At 45.8% G+C, this 21,410-nt stretch overlaps 1 protein-coding gene across 2 annotated transcripts in view; it reads right to left on the bottom strand.

Moving 5' to 3' along the window:
• Window positions 1-21,410, bottom strand: part of SLC12A7 (solute carrier family 12 member 7) — a 550,671-nt gene that overhangs the window by 249,976 nt on the left and 279,285 nt on the right. The window lies entirely within an intron of this gene.

Raw genomic sequence — 21,410 nt, 5'->3', positions numbered from 1 at the left:
ATATTTTTGCTAGGAGAAAATGGATTTAGTTTACATACGTTTTATATCCATCTTCGGTTTAATTTACATCAGTCTTTATTTCAGATTATGTCTACACCCTTATTTTAGTTGTAGCACAAACCAATCATAGGAGACAAAAGTATAAACAAAAAAGGTTTCATGCCTAAGGCCCTGTTTACAACTGAGTGTATTTCAGCTCATAAAACACCCATCTCTGAAGTCTCAAAACTCTTAACAAGTAAAATCCCATTCATTTCAATGGCCCCTGTTCACATCTGAGCGTTTTGTCTCCAGAAGAAAAATGCCTGAGGCTCCATTCACACCTGAGCGTATAGTTTTCAGGTGTTTTTTTTGGGCTTTTTACAGGTGTTTTTTCAGGCTGTTTTCAGGCAATTTTTTGCAGGAGTTTGGAGGCAGGCATTGATAATCAGCCAAAAAAGAAGCTCATGTACTTTTTTGAGCTTCAGGCGTTTTTCTTCCGGAAACAAAACGCTCATATATGAGCAGGGGCCATTGAAATGAATGGGATTTTGCTTGTTGGGCGTTTTGAGACTTCAGAGATGAGCGTTTTACAAGCTGAAATACGCTCAGGTGTAAACAGGGCCTTAAGCTCAAAAGAGTACAAGAGCTTATTTTTTGGCTGATTACAAGCGTTTTTGTTAGGTGTCAATGCCTTCCTCCAAACACCTGCAAAAAACACCTGAAAAAGCCCAAAAAAACGCCTTTAAAAAGCCAGAAAAAAACACCTGAAAAAAGCCCATAAAAACTGCCTGCAAAAAGGACAAAAAATGCCTTAAAAAGCCCCCAAAAAAGTCTGTAAGGCTCCGTTCACATGTAGGCGTTTTGGGGGTGTTTTTCTGCTCTAGGATCAGCTCTCAAAACGCCCAACAAGACAAATCCTATTCATTTTAATGGCCCCTGTTCACATCTGAGCGTTTTGACGCCGTGAGCAAAACGCCCAACGCTCAAAAAAGTACATGAGCTTCTTTTTGGTCAGATTACAGGCGTTTTCCATTGGTCTCTAGTCAATCTAAAAACACCTGCACAAAAACGCCTGTAAAACGCCTGCAAAAACGCCCAAAAAAACGCCTGTAATAGCAACGCCAAGATGTGAACGTAGCCTAAAAAGCCCAAAAAGACGCCTGTAAAAAGCCCAAAAAAACGCCTCAAAACAATATGCTCAGGTGTGAATGGAGCCTTAACCCTCCATTCACACCTAAGCGTATAGTTTTCAGGCATTTTTTTAGGCTTTTTACAGGTGTTTGTAGGCAGGCATTGACATCTAAGGCTCCATGCACACAGGGCGTCATAAAAACGTGCTCCAAAGCTGTTTACTTGACGCCGGGAAACAGCAGCTGTAAAAACGTGCTTTCAGTAGCTTTTTCCACTAGCGTCATTGCACGTTTGGCCACAGTAGCTGTTAGCAGCGTTTTTTCTGCCTCCATTCAAAATCAATGGTTCCCTATGGGAGCCTATTGATTTGAATGGAAGTCGCACCGCAGGTCGAATCAGAGTGATCCGACTTGCGGCGCAACCTGCACTGTGAGAATCTTGAGGGGGAACTCCACGCCAAAATGGGGAAAAAAACGGCGTGGGTTTCCCCCCCAGGTTCCAAACCAGGCCCTTCGGGTCTGGTATGGAATTTGAGGGTAGCCCCACGCCAAAAAAATGGTGTGGGGTCCCCCCCAAAATCCATACCAAACCCTTATCCGAGCATGCAGCCCGTCATGCCAGGAAAGGGGAGGGGACGAGCGAGCGGCCCCACCCCCCGGATCATACCAGGCCACATGCCCTCAACATGGGGGGTGTGGGTGCTTTGGGGCAGGGGGGGCTCTGCACCCCCCACCTCAAAACACGTTGCCCCCATGTTGATGAGGACAAGGGCCTCATCCCCACAACCCTGGCCGGTGGTTGTGGGGGTCTGCGGGCAGGGGGCTCATCGGAATCTGGAAGCCCCCTTTAACAAGGGGGGCCCCCCAGATCCCAAACCCCCTCCCTATGTGAATGGGTATGGGGTACACTGTACCCCTACCCATTCACCCCATAAAAGACAGTGTGTGTAAATAACGACAGGAGACGTTTTGGAAAGTTTATTAAAAATCTTCATCCCGTCTTCTCCCTCTCCGGTCTTCTGCTCTTTTGCTTCTTGTCTTCTCCTCTCCGGTCTTCTGCTCTTTTGCGGTCGCCTCTTCTTGTCTTGTCTTCTCCTCTCCTCTCCGGTCTTCTGCTCTTTTGCTGTCGGCTTCTTCTTCTCCCTCCGGTCCTCCTCCGACGACGTCTCCGGCGATTATGCCAGTCTCCGGTCTCTGCAGCTTATTATATAGCCATTAGGGGCGTGGCCGCCAGATGACGTCATCGGGAGACCACGCCCCTGATGGCTATATAATAAGCTGCAGAGACCGGAGACCGGCATAATCGCCGGAGACGTCGTCGGAGGAGGACCGGAGGAAGAAGAAGAGCCGACAGCAAAAGAGCAGAAGAGCAGAAGACCAGAAGACCGGAGAGGAGAGGAGAAGACAAGACAAGAAGAGGCGACAGCAAAAGAGCAGAAGACCGGAGAGGAGAAGACAAGAAGCAAAAGAGCAGAAGACCGGAGAGGGAGAAGACGGGATGAAGATTTTTAATAAACTTTCCAAAACGTCTCCTGTCATTATTTACACACACTGTCTTTTATGGGGTGAATGGGTAGGGGTACAGTGTACCCCATACCCATTCACATAGGGAGGGGGTCCGGGATCTGGGGGGCCCCCTTGTTAAAGGGGGCTTCCAGATTCCGATGAGCCCCCTGCCCGCAGACCCCCACAACCACCGGCCAGGGTTGTGGGGATGAGGCCCTTGTCCTCATCAACATGGGGGCAAGGTGCTTTGAGGTGGGGGTGCAGAGCCCCCCCCGGCCCCAAAGCACCCACACCCCCCATGTTGAGGGCGGGTGGCCTGGTATGATCCAGGGGGGGTGGGGCCACTCGCTCGTCCCCTCCCCTTTCCTGGCATGACGGGCTGCATGCTTGGATAAGGGTCTGGTATGGATTTTGGGGGGAACCCCACGCCGTTTTTTCGGCGTGGGGCTACCCTCAAATTCCATACCAGACCCGAAGGGCCTGGTTTGGAACCTGGGGGGGAACCCCACGCCGTTTTTTTTCCCCATTTTGGTGTGGAGTTCCCCCTCAAGATTCTCACAGTGCAGGTCGCGCCGCAAGTCGGATCACTCTGATCCGACCTGCGGTGCGACTTCCATTCCAATCAATAGGCTCCCATAGGGAACCATTGATTTTGAATGGAAGAAAAAAAAAACGTATAACGTGGCTTAACGCACGTTAAGCAACGTTATTCAGCCTTTAGCAGCGTCAGACGTTTTTACAGCTTGACGCTGCAGCTCCAGAACACACAGTTCCTGGGTTTTTTTTGGAGCTGTAAAACGCCTAATGCACTTGGAGCTCCTAAAAGCTCTATGTGTGCATGAGGCCATAGAATAACATGGATGGGCGTTCTGCAGCTGCAAAAAAAAAACGTCTGACGCTGCTAACAGCAGCTCCAAAAACGTCCAGTGTGCATGAGGCCTAACAAAAAAGCTGGTAATCAGCCAAAAAAGAAGCTCATGTACTTTGAGCTTCAGGCGTTTTACTGGAGGCAAAATGCTCAAATATGAAAAGGGGCCATAGAAATGAATGGGATTTTGCTTGTTGGGCGTTTTGAGACTTCAGAGATGAGCGTTTTTTGAGCTGAAATACACTCAGGTGTGAACAGGGCCTATAAGGGAGTTAAACAAAATGTAAACAGACATTGTCGGTTTACATCGGTTTATGTCCGTTCAGGTCTGTTTAAACAGAAAAGGACCTCGACTTGTTCTGTTTCAACAAGTAGAGAACAGACACAGATGTAAAATGATCATCTGTTTACAACCGTTTACCCACAGCAATGCATTGCTGTCTGTTTTTCATCTCTCTATGGATGGATGAAAAGTTAACACTGGTGTGAAAGGTCTAGAAACAAAGGCAGTAAAATTTGTGGACTTTTTTTTTTTTTTTTATAGAGTGAACATATTCCTTATGTTAAACACTTCCAGCCTTTGCTAAACTAAACACTAGCGTTAACTATAATGGTTTTGGAGCAATTGCTTTTCAAGTTTATGTTTATACCCTTCTTTTTTGGATTTCAACCCATCTTTAATATATCCAAAACTGAAAACAAACAGTTTAGATATATATATATATATATATAGTAAAGTGGGACTTAACGGGAGGTCTCTTCTATCAAAAAGCTTTGCCTGCTGTCAAATTTTTGTTTGCCCTTACTATTAGTATAGTGTCACTGATTATCATTGCAACAGTTGAATACATCACGTGATACAATCACGCTCTGAATCCTGCATGGCACCAGCGTTCAGCTGTCAAGGCTACAAAAAAATAAAAATATTAAATGCACATTTTTTTGCCTGCAAATGAATGGGCATTTTTTTTTTTTTTTAATTTAACTTATTCTTTAAAGCGGAGTTCCGGGCACGAAAACGTTTTTTCAATAGACATACCCCCGGGACAGTCAGGGCTAGTACATTCCACAATGGCTAGCCTCTGATCTGTCCCGGTTCGCACTTACCTGCAAGAAGAAATACTCACTTATAAAAAATTTCTTCTCCAGCGTTGCCATCTCTCTTGTGGGCAGCTGAAGCCGGCGCGATCCTCTTCCGCGTCCTCTTCCGTGTCTTCTTCTCCCAGGCATGCCCAGAAGCTGTTTAGCAGGGAATGCGGCGTCACCCCGGAAGTGACGAGCGGGGCCGGTGCCGTCGCATTGATTCCTGGGAGCGATGACGTTCAGCTCCCAGGAATCATCGCAGAGGAGGAAGTGACGGCGGAGCCGCAGCACAGAGGGAGGAAGTGAAGAAGAGGTGAGTATTTTCTATCTACAATTACAAGGTGAGTAAAAAAAAAAAAAAATATACCTAACTATCCAATTCCTTTTCAGGTGAAGAAGATCCAGCGGATGGGCACAAAATCGATTAGGTCGATTTTGTGCCCGGAACTCCGCTTTAAGCATTTTTACTGGCTTAGGGCCCATTTGAATTATTAAGGTGCTTTTCAGCAATCAGGAACATTCCCAGTTGGGGAGATTCCACCACAGTATATCTCCCTTGGATGTAGACATATGCCGGTTTTCGGTAATTCGATATATCGCGGTATTGCATAGCCACGGTATTGTTATTGTGGCATTTTTAAAATACCGAGTTTCTCTGCTTCTGGGTCTGACTTGTGAATTGATACATTTCAGTGAGCTGGATGACTCATTCACTCACACAGCTAACACCTTTCAGCATTAAGTCTCCCAGTAACTATAGACAAAAATGATTACATTGTATCTTTTCCTTCCCTCTGCCAGGGAGAAAGGAAGTTTAACCTCTTAAAGACTGGACCTTTTTCTGACACTTGTTGCTTGCAAGTTAAAATCAGTTTTTTTTTTTGCTAGAAAAGTACTTAGAACCCCCAAACATTTTATATATTTTTTTAGCAGAGACCCTACAGAAAAAAATGGCGATTGTTGTAATATTTTATGTCACACTGTATTTGCGCAGCAGTCTTTCAAACGCAATTAATAGACTTTAATGGATAAAAAAAAAAAAAAAAACGTAACAGTAAAGTTATCCCAATTTTTTTTTTGTTACACAGAGAATCGTGAGAGAATCGTGATCTTTATTCCAAGCTAAAAAATCGTGATTCTCATTTTGGCCAGAATCGTGCAGCTCTAATATATATATATATATATATATATATATATATATATATATATATATATATATATATACACACACACGCATAGCAGCCCACATTACATTATTATATAGCCATCAAGCAGTGTCTGGCCTACCTGGTGATGACTGGTCCTGGCGCTCTGATCCGATGGCCTGGTCTTTAAAGGGGCAAATCCTTGCGATCCAGAAGTGGTTAAACCTGCAGGAGGACCGGTGTTTTTATCTATTAATGACTTTACTATTTCTTTAGGCCTGGTTCACATGTATGCGGGTTGGTGGTTCACATGTATGCGGGTTGGCGGTTCACATGTATGCGGGTTGGCGGCCCACATTTGCACAGGCATAGCAGCCCATTGATTTGAACGGGCTGCTATGCCCTCATTTTCCGCAGAAAAAAGGTGCATGCAGCATTTTTTTAAAATTCAGTGGCCTTGAAATCCATCCTGCTTTTGCACCATGCGACTAACCTGCAGTTCCTGCTCTGGCAAGCTTTCTGCATTTTTTGTATACGTGGGCACGGCATTTAAAAACAGTTTGCGTGTGCAGCAACGGCAGGTAAGTCGCATGGTGCAAAAGAAGGATGGATTTCATGGCCACTGCATTTTTTTAAATTCTGCATGCACCTTTTTTCAGCTGAAAACGCAGGCATAGCAGCTCAAGCCCATTCACATCAATGGGCTGCTATGCCTGTGCAAATGTGGGCCCCCAACCCGCATACATGTGAACCAGGCCTAAAGCAATAGTAAAGTCATTAATAGATAAAAACACCGGTCCTCCTGCAGGTTTAACCAATTAATGACTTTACTATTGCTTTAGGCCTGGTTCACATGTATGCGGGTTGGGGGCCCACATTTGCACAGGCATAGCAGCCCATTGATGTGAATGGGCTTGAGCTGCTATGCCTGCGTTTTCAGCTGAAAAAAGGTGCATGCAGAATTTAAAAAAATGCAGTGGCCATGAAATCCATCCTTCTTTTGCACCATGCGACTTACCTGCCGTTGCTGCACACGCAAACTGTTTTTAAATGCCGTGCCCACGTATACAACAAATGCAGAAAGCTTGCCAGAGCAGGAACTGCAGGTTAGTCGCATGGTGCAAAAGCAGGATGGATTTCAAGGCCACTGAATTTTAAAAAAATGCTGCATGCACCTTTTTTCTGCGGAAAATGAGGGCATAGCAGCCCGTTCAAATCAATGGGCTGCTATGCCTGTGCAAATGTGGGCCGCCAACCCGCATACATGTGAACCACCAACCCGCATACATGTGAACCAGGCCTAAAGCAATAGTAAAGTAATTTATAAACAACACCTCCTTCAGGTTTAACCACTTCTTGACCACAAGGATTTGCCCTCTTAATGACCAGGCCATCGGATCGGAGCCGAGCGCCAGGACCAGTTATCACCAGTTAGGCCAGACACTGCTTGATGACCTATTTTAGGCCTGGTTCACAGAGTCTGTACTGACTGACTATATAATAATGTGCATAAGTGAACCAAAGCCCCTAAATTCAGCAATGAAATTGAAGTGAGGTGGAAATTTAATAATTTAATAATAGAATACCGTGATAATACCGTATACCGTGGCAAAACCTTAATCAATTAATCGCAGCATGAGAATCTGATACCGTCACAAGCCTACTTGGATGGCAAGACAGGAAATAAGCAAGTCTGGTAACTTGGAGAATGCTATGAGCCTATGGCTGTAGTGAAGGGAGTCAAAATAGTAGCATGACGGTATTGAGAATAGCTATGCACTTTGTGCACTGCACTCAACTGGAGGCAAGGAAAAAATATTAGGGGCATATTTTGATAGTTACAGGCCTGCAGAAGATTAAATCTCTAGTATTATAGCCCTCTAAACCAGTGTTTCTCAACTTTTCAGTCAAGGCACCCTTTAAAATTATAGACAATCTCAAGGTACCCTTTGAGATTATGGACAGTCTTGAGGCCCCCCCATTCTAAAATGTAAAAAACTTTTCTAATAGTTTTACACAATGCAGCATCATCCACACGTAGGACACCCTGCATTAAGAGGCAATTTATTCTTCCAAAGCAAATAACCTTTTGCACACTGGTACTGACTAGTAATCCAATGTTTCTCTTATCCCTCAATTTCTCTCCATCAGGCAAATAATGTGACCCCAGTGCTGAGGGAGAGGGGCACAGGAGGGTCAAAAAAAGGGTACGGTGGAGGAGACAGACATCCTCTTTTTCAACTGATTAAGTCATTGGTTGTTAGGATGTCAGTGTCTAGAAAGTCATAAAGAAAACCCGTGGCTTTGTGTAACTAAAGGGTGGGCTTAATCCACCTGCTGACATGTATACAATTTTTGATACATTTTTAGGCATTTTACCAAGGCACCCCTGAAGAAACCTTAAGGCACCCTGGTTGAAAAAGGCTGCTCTAAACAAACAGAGCTGACTTGACAATCCATTGACAAATTATATATATATATATATATATATATATATATATATATATATAATACACTGAACAAAATGATATAACGCAACACTTTTTTGCCCTCATTTTTCATAAACTGAACTCAGAGATCTAAGAAGGTTGATGCAATATGTGAGGACGCCGCCACTGTGCGCACATCTCCCCCACTCAACATACCTTGCCTAACAGTACAGTCAACACTCTCCTCCTTTGAACTGGCTACTACTGAAGAGGTTAAAAACATTTTCTCAGATGCCCGCCTAACCACCTGTTCCCTGGATCGTGTTCCCTCACAACTACTACAGACACCCTCTTATTCTATCCTATGCTCCCTTACTCACATCTTTAATCTTTCTCTTTCTCTCTCTAGTGGCACCTTCCCCTCCCCTCTAAAACATGCGCAGTTCACTCCCATACTTAAAAAGCCCTCACTGCACCCCACCAACCTGAACAACTTAAGACCCATCTCACTGCTCCCATTTACGTCAAAACTTCTATAACGCTTAGTCTACAACCGTCTCAGCTCCTACCTCAGAGAAAATAACCTTCTTGATCCCTTACAGTCTGGCTTTCGCTCACAGCACTCCACAGAAACTGCCTTACTAAAACTCACCAATGATCTACTAACTGCCAAAACCAATGGCCACTACTCCATACTCTTACTACTTGACCTCTCTGCGGCCTTTGACACTGGTGACCACCCGCTCCTTCTTAATAAACTCTGTTCCCTTGGCCTCCAAGATTCTGCTCTATCTTGGTTCTCCTCCTACCTATTGCAGTGCTCCTTCAGTGTTACCCACAACTCTACCTCCTCCTCCCCATTGCCCCTTTCTGTGGGGGTTCCCCAAGGCTCTGTTCTTGGACCCCTTCTCTTCTCTATCTACACCGCCTCCCTCAGTCACTTGATAACCGCCCACGGTTTCCAATACCATCTCTACGCCGATGACACTCAAATCTATCTGTCTACTCCTCACCTCACTCCTTCAGTCTCCTCTCGCATTGCTAACTTACTTACTGACATATCAACATGGATGTCGCACCACTTCCTCAAACTAAATCTCTCTAAAACTGAGCTGGTAATCCCCCCCCCCCCCCGCCCGTGCCCCCCTCCATGACTTTTCCATCAAAACTAGTTATGCAATCATCAATCCCTCCCCTCATGCCAGGGTATAAGGTGTAATCCTAGACGCCGACCTGTCCTTTCAGCCCCAAATCCAATCATTGTCAAAAACTTGTAGACTTCACCTCCGCAACATCTCAAAAATTCGCCCCTTTTTAACAACTGAAACCACGAAGCTACTCATTCACTCCCTTGTTATTTCTCGCCTCGACTACTGCAACTCCCTTCTCATAGGCCTACCACTTCATAGGCTATTCCCTCTTCAGTCCATCATGAATGCTGCTGCCAGGCTTATCCACCTTACCAACCGCTCAGTGTCTGCCTCCCCTCTCTGCCAATCCCTACAGTGGCTCCCGATTGCCCAGCAAATTAAATTCAAAATACTAACCATAACATACAAAGCCATTCACAACTCTGCCCCGAGCTACATCACCAATCTTGTCTCCAAATATCACCCAAACCTTCCTCTCCGCTCCTCTCAAGACCTCCTACTCTCAAGCTCCCTGGTCTCCTCCTCCCATGCTCATCTCCAGGATTTCTCTAGGGCCTCTCCCATCCTCTGGAATGCTCTACCTCAACCTGTACGGCTATCTCCTACTCTAGCTGCTTTCAGGCGATCCCTGAAAACTCATCTCTTCAGTGAAGCCTATCACACCGCCAACTAATATTCCATTAGCTCATTCCCTACTGTTACATCCTCTTGTACCACCCGCCCCACCCCATTAGATTGTAAGCTCTTCTGAGCAGGGCCCTCTTAATCCTCTTGTATTTTATTGTATTGTAACTGTATTGTCTCCCTCTAACATTGTAAAGCGCTGCGTAAACTGCAGGCGCTATATAAATCCTGAATAATAATAATAATAAATAAGAAAACCGGGATTCATCCGTAAAGAGAACACCTCTCCAAAGTGCCAGATTCCATTGAAATGTGAGCATTTGCCCCCTCAAGTCGGTTACGATGACGAACTGCAGACAGTTCCCCGAGGAGGACGACGAGCATGCAGATGAGCTTCCCTGAGATGGTTTCTGACAGTTTGTGCAGAAATTCTTTGGTTATGTAAACCTATTGTTGCAGCAGCTTTCCAGGTGGCTGGTCTTAGATGATCTTGGAGGTGGAGGTGAAGGTGAAGATGCGGCTGTGGAGGTCCTGGGCTGGTGTGATTACACGTGGTCTGCGGTTCTGAGGTCGGTTGGATATACTGCCAAATTCTCTGACACGCCTTTGGAGATGGCTTATGGTAGAGAAATGAACATTCAATTCACGGGCAACAGCTTTGGTGGACATCCCTGCAGTCAGCAAGCCAATTGCACGCTCCCTCAAAACTTGCAACATCTGTGGCATTGTGCTGTGTGATAAAACTGCACATTTTAGAATGGCCTTTTATTGTGGCCAGCGTAAGGCACACCTGTGCAATAATCATGCTGTCTAATCAGCATCTTGATATGCCACACCTGTGAGGTGAATAGATTATCTCGGCAAAGGAGAAGTGTTTACTAACACAAATTTAGACAGATTTGTTAACAATACTAAGGGCTCTTTCACACGGCTGCTCAGTTTTTTATCTCAGTTGCGGCACTTTTTTTTCACTGACACGGGTGACACTTGTGTCATGCGCTCCTTATGTCCGCATATCATCCCATCCGTTTGCGGATGATATACGGACATAATGTTAGTCTATGGGGATTGCGGATGTCAGCGGATGACACCGCTAACATCCGATTTTGCATCAGTTCCGTTTTTTTTACGGCGGAAAAATAGGGTTCTGTTCCGTTCCAAAACACGGAACAGAACTGAAAGGACACAAATCGGATGTCATCGGATGGTCATCCGCTGACATCCGCAATCCCATTGACAAGCATTAAATCCGTATATCACCCGCAAATGGATGGGGTGATATACGGACATACGGAACACGTCCGTGTGAAAGAGCCCTTAAGAGAAAAATGGATTTTTGTAAAATCTTACCGTAAAATCCTTTTTTCTTAAGCTCATTGACAGACGCAGTCCTCTTGATTAATATCAAATTGGGTTATACTGCCCTCTACAGGAGTAGGACACTAGGCAGAAGGAAAACGTTCTGGCCACACCTTAGGGGCAGTCCCAGAGGGTATATCCTCTCTCTCTCTGCTACAGGATGTTAGGTATGTCACAAAGCAGTGTCAGAGAATTTAACCCAACCCAACTCAAAAGTAGAGGGGCGGGTACTGCGTCTGTCAATGAGCTTAAGAGAAAGGGATTTTACAAAAATCCATTTTTCTCTGTCGCTCATTGACAGACGCAGTCCTCTTGATTAATATCAAATTGGGACGTCCCAAAGCAGTGCCACAAATGAGGGGTGAGATAACAGAAATCAAAATCCAATCTAGAAGGCCCAACCGGTGCCAACTAGAAGTTTTAAAGGCTCATCAGACAAAAGGATGAGACTCAACTGAAAACCCAACAGAAAAAAACCCTCGAGGTAGACCAACGGTCTCCTCAAATTGTGGCCTGCAAAACCTTGTGGCCAAAAGAGGCATCCCACGATGCCATCACATCAACTTTATAAAATTTTGTAAAGGTATGAACCGACGACCAGGTAGCCGCCTTGCAAACCTGGACCACTGACGCCTGATGGCGGTAGGCCCAGGAAGCACTAAGCGCCCGAGTGGAGTGCGCCTTAACAGGGAACGGAGGATTCCGACCCTTAATAGAATAAGCCTGTACCACCGTCTGTCTGATCCATTTGGAGATAGTCGCGGCAGATGCAGGCAACCCCTTTTTGGGGCCATCCATGATCACAAAAAGTGAATCCGTTTTACGAAACGAGTCCGTAATTTTCAAGTATACCCTGATTGCCCGAACCACATCCAAGGAATGTAACGCAAACTCCCGAGGATGACTGGGCTTAGGACACAAGGAAGGTAGCACAATATCTTCATTCAGATGAAACTCTGAAACCACCTTAGGAAGGAAGGATGGATTCGGACGAAGAACCACCTTATCCCTATGAACCACCAGATATGGGGAACGACAGGATAATGCGGCCAGTTCTGACACCCTGCGTGCAGAAGTAATGGCCACCAAGAAGGCCACCTTCTGGGATAATGTAAGCAAGGGAATCTCCCTGATATTTTCAAAGGGAGGTGTCTGAAGAACCAACACCAAATTAAGATCCCAGGGCGGTAAAGGCGCGCGCACTGGCGGAGCCAGGTGCCGCACCCCCTGGATGAAATTCCGCACCAAGGAATGGGTAGCCAAAGGTTTCTGAAAGAAAATTGCTAACGCTGAAACCTGACCCTTGACAGTACTCAAGGCCAGCTTCTGCTCAACCCCCTGTTGCAGAAAAGCCAAGATTCGGGTCACCGAATAGGCACGTGGAGGAAATCCAAAGGATTCACAACACGCAATGTAAGACCTCCATGTGCGATGATAGACTTTTCCGGAAGTCGCTTTCCTTGCTTTAATTAAAGTAGGAATAACTGAAGTTGACAATCCCTTGTCCTTCAGAACCTGAGTCTCAATAGCCAGGCCGTTAAAGCCAGCGATTGTAAAGCAGGATGGAAGATCGGTCCCTGAGACCGCAGATCCTCCATGAGAGGAAGTCTCCAAGAAGTGTCCGTGACCAGCCTGACCAAGTCGGTGGACCCGGGTCGACGAGGCCAGTCCGGAGCTACCAGGATAACTGGAAATCCCTCCACCTCTATCCTGCGAAAAAGTTTCGGCAGCAACTTGAGAGGAGGGAAGACATACAGTAGCTGATACTGTCCCCACGGGGCGACCAGCGCGTCTGCTGCGTCCGCTCGAGGATCTCGGGAGCGGGCTACAAACCTCCGCACCTACCTGTTGAGCCGAGCTGCCAACAGATCCACCTCCGGGGTGCCCCAATGAAGGCACAGCTGGTGAAATACCTCTGGATGAAGAGGCCATACCCCTTGATCCAGAATCTGACGGCTGAGATAATCTGCCTGCCGATTTTCCACCCCCGGAGTGAATACCGCGGAGAGAGCCGGAACAAACCGTTCCGCCCAATGAAGAATGCTGGCCACTTCTATGACCGCCAGGGCACTATTGGTGCCCCCTTGGTGATCAACATAAGCCACGGTCGTGGCCTTGTCCGACTGGATCCGAACCGGGCTGCCCTGGAGCTGCTCGGTCCAGTAAATCAGACAAAGTCTGATCGCTCTCAGTTCCAATACATTTATCGGTAACCAGGTTTCTATCGGAAGAAAGGACTTCCCCTGGCTGAGCATCGGAGACCGAAGCCACCAGACCAGAGACTCCCTGGTCCGCTCGCTCAACCGGATCCGATTGTCCAGAGAATCTGGATTCCGATTCCATATGAAAAGAATCTCCTTTTGGAGAATTCGGGCATGAGACTGGGCCTACGGTACTGCCTCCAAGAAGGCCACCATCAGTCCCAGGATCCTCATGCAAGTCCGAAGGGAAGGCCAGTTGACGGACAGTAACATCCGAATCGTTCACTGAATCTTCCAGCTCCTGGTGGGAACTAGGAATGATCCTTGGGAAAAGTGAAGACAACGCTGATCTGTTCAGATGAACTCCATCTTGAATTCTTGTACCCGGACAAAATGATTGAGTGCTCTTAAGTCCAGAATTGGACGCACCTTGCCCTCCTTTCTGGGTATTGTGAATAGGTTTGAATAGAACCCCTGAAAACGTTCTGCTCAAGGAACGGGAACTACCGCTCCCTGTTGCATCAAGTCCATTACTGCCCCCCGCAAAGCTTATAAGCGATCCGGGGATAGTCGAATGTTGGAAGGGAAGAATCGCACCGGTAGAAGTGATCGAAACTCGATCCTGTATCCTGACCGTATGACCTCGCGAACCCCTTTGTCCGGGATTCTGGAAAGCCATGGATCCGGAAACCGGTGAAGACGTCCCCCCACCCCAGAGATGGGTGGGGGCGCACCTTCAGGCTGTATTGGTCTTATCTTCAGGTTTGGCTGAGCCGGACTTTTGTTTACCCGACCAGTGCCCTTTGAAACCCCCTGAAGGGGCTTTGGAGGGCTAACATCCTGTAGCAGAGAGAGAGAGAGGATATACCCTCTGGGACTGCCCCTAAGGTGTGGCCAGAACGTTTTCCTTCTGCCTAGTGTCCTACTCCTGTAGAGGGCAGTATAACCCAATTTGATATTAATCAAGAGGACTGCGTCTGTCAATGAGCGACAGAGAAATAGGCCTTTTGTGTACATAGAAAAAGTGTTAGACCTTAGAGATCAGCTCATGAAAAATGGGGGTAAAAACAAAAAAAAGTGTTGCGTTTATAATTTTGTTCAGTGTACATGCACGCCATACACATATACACACACATACCTGAATCTCATAAAATTAGAATATCATCAAAAAGTTAATTTGTTTTAGTAATTCAATTCAAAGAGTGAAACTCCTACATTCTATATAGATGGGTTACACGCAGAGTGATGTTTTTCAAGCATTTCTTTTAATTTTGAGGACTATGGCTTACAGCTAGTGAAAACCCAAAATTCAGTATCTCATGAAATTAGATTACATAAGACCAATAAAAAAAAGGATTTTTAATACAGAAATGTTGGCTTACCGAAAAGTTTGTCCATGTACAATATAGCATGCACTCAATACTTGGTCGGGGCTCCTTTTGCATGAATTACTGCATCATTGCCACGTAGCATGGAAGTGATCAGCCTGTGACACTGATGAGGTGTTATGGAAGCCCAGGTTGTTTTGATAGTGGCTTTCAGTTCATCTGCATTGTTGGGTCTGGTGTTTCTAATCCTCTTCTTGACAATAGCCCACAGATTCTCTATGGGGTTTAGGTCAGACGAGTATGCCGGCCAATCAAGCAAAGTGATACCATGATCAATAAACCAGGTATTGGTACTTTTGGCAGTGTGGGCAGGTGCCAAGTCCTGCTGGAAAATGAAATCAGAACCTCCATAAAGCTGGTCAGCAGAGGGAAGCATGAAGTGCTCTAGAATTTCCTGGTAGAGGGCTACGCTGACTTTGGACTTTATAAATTACAGTGGACCAACACCAGCAGATGACATGGCTCCCTAAATCATCACAAATTGTGGACATTTTTGCATTTCATTTGAAAATCAAGGTCCCAGAGTCTGGGGGAAGAGTGGAGAGGCACAGAATCCAAGTTGCATGAGGTCCGGTGTGGTTTCCACAGTCAGTGATGATTTGGGGAGCCATGTCATCTGCTGGTGTTTGGACTTGATAAATTACAGTAAACCAAGTCAGCACAGCCCTTTAATAAGAAACTCTAGAGCACTTCATGCTGAAAAGCTTCATGGAAATGCGGATTTCATTTTGCAGCAGGGCTTAGCACCTGCCCACACTGCTAAAAGTACTAAAACCTGGTTTAATGATCCTGGTATCACTGTGCTTGATTGGCCAGCAAAGTCAGCTCCAAAATCTTCTTGATCATTGGGTTATAGGACACTAGGGAGGAAAAAGCTTTACTACGCCTATCTTAGGGGATATACTCCCACTTCCTGCTATAGGCACTTAATTTTGTTGCAAGCAGTGTCAGAAGAAATGTAACCCAAATCAATAGAGGGGTGGGTGCTGTGTCAATGAACATCAAAGAAAAGGATTTTACGATAAGCAAAAAAAATCGAATTTTCACTTTCGTTCGTTGACGGACACAGCTCCAGAATATTCTTGACCATTGCCAAAGCAGTGTCAAAGCATGAGGGGTGGGAAAAAACAGAAGAAATCAATTCTCAAAGACTAAACCTAGTCAACCAGGTAACATGGAGCTCAACTGAAACATACACCATAAAAGAGGTCTAGTCCTCTTAAACAGAGCCAGTAAAACCTTGCGGCCAAAGCAGCACACGCAGATGCCAGCACATCCACTTTGTAAAAATTTTGTGAAAGAGTGCACAGATAACCAGTGGCCACCTTGCAAACCTGCATTACTCACGCCTGATGGCGGAAGGCCCAGGAGGCACTAAGCGTCCACGTAAAATGCACCTTAACAGGGAAAGGAGAACCTGACAGTTATTGAATAGGCCTGCATGCCCGTCTGTCTGATCCATCTGGAAATGGTCACGGCAAACGCGGCCAAACCATTGCTAGGTCCATTCCCAAGGACAAATAGCGAGTGCGATTTCCTAATCGACTCGGTAGCCGCTAGGTACACCCTAACACCCGAACCACAGCCGGAGAATGCAAGGCAATCCCTTTAGGATGCCTAGGCTTAGGACACAGGGAAGGCAACACCATGTCTTCATTCAGATGGAAACCAGAAACAACCTTAGGAAGGAACAACTTACCAGTACGAAGCACCATTTTATCTCTGTGAACCACCAAGTAAGGTGAACAAGACAAAGCTGTCAGCTCAGACACCCTACGTGCAGAAGAAAAAGCCACCAAGAAGGCTACCTTCTGGGACAAGCAGAGGAATCTCGCGAATATTTTTCAATGGCAATTACTGAAGAACTGACAGCACCAAGTTGAGATTCCACGACAGCAATGGAGACCGCACTGGGGGAGTCAAGTGGCGAACCCCCTGAATAAAGGTGCGAACCAAAGAATGCATAGCCAAAGGAGGTTGAAAGAAAACTGCCAAGGCCGAACCTGGCCCTTGATGGTACCCGAAACCAGATGCTGCTCAACACCTCATTGGACAAAAGCCAAACTCCGAGTCACCGAAAAGGAGCAAGGGTGAACCCAAGAGATTCACACCTGCAAAGTACGCTCCTCAAACATGATGGTAAATCTTGGTATATCTTCCTAGAAGTAGATTTAATAGCCTGCAGCAGTGTAGGAATCACTGATTCAGACAACCCACCATCCTTCAGCACCAGGCTTCCGACAACCAAGGCATTAAGCAAACGACTGTAAGGCAAGATGGAAGATTGGCCCTTGGGCCAACAGATCTCCTCTAAGAGGAAGTTTCCAAGCAGCATCAGCGACCAACCAAATCCGATCTACGTACCCAGACTGGGGAGGCCAGTCTGGAGCTGCTAGGATGGCCGTAATCTCTTCTGCCTCGAACCTACGCAGGAATCTTGGCAGAAGTACCAGAAGAGGAAAGACGTATATTAGGAGATTAGGGAACTTAACAAGTGGCTGAGGAACTGGTGTAGGAAGGAGGGGTTTGGGTTCCTGGAGAACTGGGCTGACTTCTCAGTCGGCTACCGGCTCTTTAGTAAGGATGGGCTGCACCTTAATGGGGACGGTACAGCTCTTTTGGGGAGAAAAATGGCCACCAAGTTGGAGGGGCTTTTAAACTAGGAGACGGGGGGAGGGCTCAGAAGTAGAATCAGTCAGGAGGGAGCAAAGGACTGAAGGCAGTTGTAGGGTCAGCAGCAACAGTAGGTCCACAACGTCAATTGGCAGGTCTGTGCGGGAGAACCTCAGACCAAACAGGAATAAACATAACCGCCAATCACGTTTAACTTCCGTAAAACTAAGAGGGGTATATGCTAATGCCAGGAGCCTAGCTAATAAAATGGATGAAGTGGAAATGTTAGTACATGAGGATGACATAGACCTTGTCGGAATAACAGAGACTTGGTTCGACCCCTCACATGACTGGCTAGCCAATATCCAAGGGTATTCGGTGTACCGGAAAGACAGGGTAGGAAAAAGAGGGGGAGGGGTATGTCTCTATGTCAAGAACAATATAAAGGTGATAGAAAGGAGTGACATTACGGATGGGATGAGCATGGATTTAGAATCTGTGTGGGTTGAACTCCATAGGGAAGGAGAAAAGGGAAAAGTAGTTGTGGGGGTTTGCTATAGGCCACCTAACCAAGGGGAGGAGGTAGAGCTGGAATTTTTAGCACTAATGGGTAAAGTGGCAAGATTGGGATGAGTCATCATATTGGGGGACTTCAATTATCCCGACATTGACTGGGATGAGGGGATTACACACTCACAGAAGGCCTGTCTATTCACGGAAACCTTACAGGACAACTACATGTCACAGTTGGCGGATTCCCCTACCAGAGAAAACGCAGTCCTGGATCTATTGATCACTAATGACCCAGACATAATCTCGCAGGTAGGAGTCCAGGACAACCTGGGCTCTAGCGATCACAGGATGATCACATTTAGTATAAATAACAATATAACAAGGCAAGTGGGGAACATAAGAACCCTAAATTTCAGAAGGGCAAACTTTCCAAAATTGTACTCATTGATGGAAAGGGTAAACTGGGACCAAACCCTGGGATCACTGACCACAGAGGAAAAATGGGAATGCTTTAGGAACAAATTAAGCAAATGCATCTTGCAGTGCATTCCTATGGGAAATAAATTTAGAAGAGACAAAGCCAAACCTGGCTGGCTAAACCGTAGCATTAAAAAACTTATTAGGGGAGAAAAATTGGCCTTCAAGAAATATAAATCAGAGGGCACAGTATCGGCTTTCGAGCAACACAAGGAGGCAAATAAGAAAAGTAAACAAGAAATCAAGATGGCTAAAATCAACTTTGAGAGACAAATAGCGGAGGATAGTAAAAAAAACCCAAAGAAATTCTTTAAATATATCAACAGCAAAAAAAAACTAGGGCAGAGCATATTGCACACATAATTAACGATGATGGGAGGATGGTTACAGAGGACACTGAAAAAGCAACCGTGCTGAATGCTTTTTTCTCATCAGTCTTTACACACGAAAAGGAGGGGTACACTGACCATGACTGTATGGTTAGTAGTAATACACAGGACTTGCCACTATGGCAAACAGAGGGTGAAATCAGGGAAAGGCTGAATAAACTTAAACACAAACAAATCACCAGGCCCGGATGGCATACATCCGAGAGTACTCAAGGAGGTTATATCTAGACCACTGTTCCTGATCTTTGCTGACAGTATTAGGACAGGAGATGTACCAGGGGATTGGAGGAAGGCTAACGTGATTCCCATATTCAAAAAGGGCCAGAGGCATATCCCGGGAAATTATAGGCCTGTCAGTTTGACATCAATAATATGTAAACTTCTGGAGGGGATGATAAGGGACTATATTGTAGAGTATGCTAAAGACAACAACATCATCAGCAGTAATCAGCACGGGTTTACAAATGGGTGTTCTTGTTAAACCAATCGCTTAGCATTCTACGAGGAGGGGAGCTGTGAGCTAGATAGGGGAAGACCAGTGGATGTGGTGTACTTGGATTTAGCTAAGGCGTTTGATACAGTTCCCCACAAGCGCTTAATTTATAAAATAAGGTCTGCAGGTATCGACAGCAGGGTTTGCTCTTGGATACGGAACTGGCTAAAAGGCCATGTCCAAAGGGTGGTAATAAACAGCGCATGCTCAGACTGGTCTGAGGTAGTAAGCGGGGTGCCCAGGGCTCAGTCCTGGGACCAACCTTGTTCAATTTATTCATAAACAGCATTGAGGACGGGATCAGTAGTTCGTTATCAGTTTTTGCAGATGACACAAAATTGGCCAGGGCAATAACTGCACAGCATGAAGCAGATATCCTACAGAATGACCTGGACAAAATAATGGAGTGGGCAACGACATGGCAAATGAGGTTTAACGTGGAGAAGTGTAAGGTTTTGCACTTGGGGACTAAAAACATAAAAACACAATACACGTTAGGAGGGGAACCCTTGGGGGAATCAAAAATGGAGAAAGATCTGGGAGTCTTGGTTGATGATAGACTAGGCAACAGTATGCAATGTCAAGCGGCAGCTGCCAAAGCCAGCAGATTATTAGCATGCATAAAGAAAGAGATAAGACTATAATCCTTCCACTTTATAAAACTCTGGTCCGACCGCATCTGGAGTATTCTGTCCAGTTCTGGTCGCCAGTCGTCAGGAGGGATGTGTTGGAGCTGGAGAGAGTCCAGAGAAGGGCAACTAAACTGATTAGGGGGTTGGAGGACCTTAACTATGAAGAGCGGCTGCAGTCGCTCGATTTATTCTCCCTGGAGAAGAGACGTCTGAGGGGGGACATGATAGCAATTTATAAATATCTTAATGGGGATCTCAGCTTAGAAAAAAAGCTGTTCATTCGAAGGAATTGCATGAGGACTCGAGGACAAACAATGCGATTAGAGGAGAAGCATTTTAACCTCAAGCAACGAGGAGGGTTCTTTACTGTTAGGGCTACAAGATTGTGGAATTGTCTACCACAAGAGGTGGTTTCTGCGGGTAGTATGGTGGCTTTCAAAAGACTCTTAGACTTGCATCTCAAGGATCAGGACATTAAGGGCTATGTGAGATGATTACAGCCACACACACCTACACAGGTTGAACTGGATGGACTATTGTCTTTATTCAACCTCACCTACTATGTAACTATGTATAGCAGATGATACTGGCCAAAAGGTGTCACCAGTGCGTCTGTGGCATTGGCCAGAGGATCCCGAGATCATGCCACAAACCTAAGCACCTTTCTGTTGAGACGGGAGACCAACAGCACCACCTTGGGAGTTCCCCACCGGAGACATAACTGATTGGACACCTCCGGCGTCACCAAGTCCAATATATCGATAAGTAGTCTGGATTCTTCCAGAACAAAAAACAGGATAATATCAGCGCAGAATGAACGGTAATGAATGGAAACAAAAGCAGCTGCACTTCTCAGGTCAAAATACAATTCCTGTCTGATACAATATAAAATGCAATAAAGCAGCGCTAAAATCTAAAATGAACGTGGTACAATGTTAACGGTAAGAGTCCATGCAAAAAAGCCCGTGATGAAAGGTGAACACACTTTCTGGCAGGATCAACAGGTGCTCTAAGTGCTTGAATCCACCACCGAGAGAAATGGCCTCTCACCTCATGCTTATTGGACATAAGCATAAAAAACAAGATATCATGAAGCGATTTTCCCCTTATCACAGGCGGTAGCTAGGGTATTCCTTCCTCTTGTATTCCACCGAAAAGAGACCTCACATTGACCAGGTAAAACGCCACAATGTTCCCAGAGCGGACCTTGCACTGATCACAGATAAGCTTCAGCCAGCAGCTCCCCTTTTTTGTTTGTAGGATGTAACAGTTTGTTTGGTTCTTCTCTTCTTTTCTACTAATTCACAATCACAGAACTAGTAAAAGGGATGATGGCAGCAAATATAACTTGGTTTCCATAAACTGCAATGAATAGGGAAACAGGACTCCCATGTCAACTGGCCAATTCTTAGATGTGATGGTTGCAT

This window comes from Pelophylax lessonae, assembly GCF_965119305.1.
Source record: "Pelophylax lessonae genome assembly, chromosome: 5".
Taxonomy (NCBI): Eukaryota; Metazoa; Chordata; class Amphibia; order Anura; family Ranidae; genus Pelophylax; species Pelophylax lessonae.
The sequence above is the reverse complement of the archived record's forward strand: the minus strand, read 5'-3'. Positions and strand labels throughout refer to the sequence as shown.